This window comes from Bison bison, unplaced genomic scaffold (assembly GCF_000754665.1).
Source record: "Bison bison bison isolate TAMUID 2011002044 unplaced genomic scaffold, Bison_UMD1.0 scf7180017846469, whole genome shotgun sequence".
Taxonomy (NCBI): domain Eukaryota; kingdom Metazoa; phylum Chordata; class Mammalia; order Artiodactyla; family Bovidae; genus Bison; species Bison bison.
The window spans coordinates 3794-6300 of record NW_011477042.1 but is presented as its reverse complement, the minus strand read 5'-3'; the positions used below and the strand labels follow the sequence as shown (position 1 = coordinate 6300).

The following is a 2507-nucleotide window of genomic DNA, read 5'->3' as shown; positions in this document are numbered from 1 at the left end:
GCTGGATAGTCTACTAAATCCTCAATGCCAGTGCTTCTCAAATTGTAGCATGAATAAGAATCATTTGGTGCTCAGTCACTCAGTCGTTTCTGACTCTTTGAGACCCCATGTAGCCCGCCAGGCTCCCCTGTGCATGAGATTTCCTAAGCAAGAATACTGGAGTGGGTCTGTTACCGTGTCCAAGCTCGCTCTGCTTCCCACACGATAGGCCAGTCAATCTGGGAGACGAGGTCTTGAGGCAAGGAAGAGACTTTAATCCGGGAGCCGGCTGACCAAGAAGATGGCAGGCTAGCACCTCAAAGTAACCGTCTTACTGGGGTCTGGATGCCAGGTACTTTTATAGATCAGAGAGAAAGAAGCAATGAGGAACTAAAGTCAAATGGTAGAACAGAGAGGGAGATGCAGTGGGGAAGTGAAGTGAAGGGTCTTCAGTATTGCAGAACATCTCCAAGGGAATGGCCAGCCTTCAGAAGGGGTATGTTAATCTCTTCTATTCACAGGTGGGCAGGGACAAATTCTCTCTCCATGAGCAGAATGAAGGCACTTTAGTTTACAGTCAAGTAGAGGGGCAGGGTCCAGGCAAGCCATTGAGTATGAGTATAATAACAAAAGCAAGTCAAAGACACAGTTTCCAGCATGGAGTCAGAATTGGCTTCCTCCCTGCCACAGGTTGCCATTTCCTACTCCAGGGAATCTTCCCGACCCTGGGATTGAACCCTCCTCTCTTGCTTAAAGGCAGATTCTTTACCACTGGGGCACCTGAGAAGCCCTTAAGAATCATGTAGAATCATTTGGGGATCTTTAAAATGCAGATTTTGTTTCAGTTGGTCTGGGGGTGGGAAACCTGAGATTTTGCACTTCTAAGAAGCACCCAAGTAATGCAGAAACCACTGGTTAGGTTTGTGAACTAAACTTTGGATAGCAAAATGTTAGTTGGATCCTGTCATTGAATTCTCATGATAACTCAGTGTACTACTAATGTCTCCATTTTGCAAATAGAGAAACTGAGTCCTAGGGAGATTAAGTGATTTGCCCAAATAGTGAGGTCGGCATTCTGACTCTAACTCTACATTTTAAAATTAGAATCATCTAGCCAGTAGTTCTCAGCTCTGGCTGTATATTCGCTCGCTCACTCAGTCGCTCATCGTGTCCAACTCTTTGCGATCCCGTGGACTGCAGCATGCCAGGCTTCCCTGTCCTTCACCATCTCCCAGAGCTTGCTCAAACTCATTTTATTTTATTAAAATAAATTTTTTAAATAAAATAAAATATTAAAAAAAAATTTGGCCCCATTGCATGTGGGGTCCTAGTTCTCCAAGCGGGGATAGAACCTGTACCCCTTTCATTGGGCCAGCAGAGTTTTAACCACTGGACTGCCTGGGAAGTCCCCTAAAGAGCTTTAAAAATACTGGTGGCTCCACCACTTAAATCAGATTCTCTAAGGATGGTGCTAAGCGTCAGTATTTATTTCAAGCTCCTCGGTGATTGTAATGGGCAGTCAAGTCTGAGTAGCTTTGATCTGGATCAACCCCCTTCTTTTAGAAATAAGGAAATTGAGCCTCCCTCCCTCCAAAGGAGTCAGTGTTTGTAACAAAGAAACCAAGACCCCTGATTCAGTCAATATCCTGAAAGGAAGCCACTCTAATACAGGCTGGGGTTGGGAGGGGGAGATGTTTATCTTTGTTGGAAAAAAACACCTTAATTTAAACTTTATTAAACTTTCAAGTAACAAAAGCCTACAGGGTACTCACTCTAAGACACTAAAGATAATCTAAATTAAAGTAATTTACTTTATTTTGAGGAAAAAGTGTACTTGACTGTGTTTCCAGAGACAAAGCAGGATCAGAATAAGCCTCAAAAAGCCAAAAGAATGTAAGGGTTAGTGGATATGATGGGTCTTAGCATAATTCCTCTAGTTTCTGCTTGGAAGAAACTTTAACAAAGAAAAAAACAACAAACTGTACTTTGGCTGGGTAAAATCATGTGAATATCTCAATAAATTTCACACCTATCCTCAGTGTGCATAAGATCACCAATTTTGAAGATTTCTAGGTTCACTAAGGAAAGATTACACTCTTTCCAACCCAGGCCCGGCAGAATGGCTCCCACAAAGAAGGGCAGCAAGAAGGGCCTGTCTGCCATTGACAAGGTGGTAAACAGAGAATAAACTATCAACGTTCACAAACGCATCCATGGAGTGAGTTCAAGAAGCGTGCCCCTTAGGCACTCAAAGAAATCCAGAAATTTGTCATCAAGAAGATGGGAGCCCCAGGTGTACACCAGGCTCAGTAAAGCCATCTGGGCCAAAAGAATAAGGAATGTCCCATACCATATCCATGTGCAGTTGTCCAGAAAACCTAAAGAAGGTGAAGATTCACCAAACAAGCTCTACACATTGGTTACCTATGTACCTGTTGCCACTTTCAAAAATCTACAGACAGTTAATGTGGATGAGAACTGCTGATTCTCCAATAAAGTTATAGACCCTCCAAAAAAAAAAAAAAAGA

General features: G+C 42.9%; 1 pseudogene; it reads left to right on the top strand.

Moving 5' to 3' along the window:
- The first annotated feature begins 2098 nt into the window (after positions 1-2098).
- On the top strand, positions 2099-2464 carry LOC104988525 (annotated as a pseudogene).
- Positions 2465-2507: the final 43 nt, after the last annotated feature.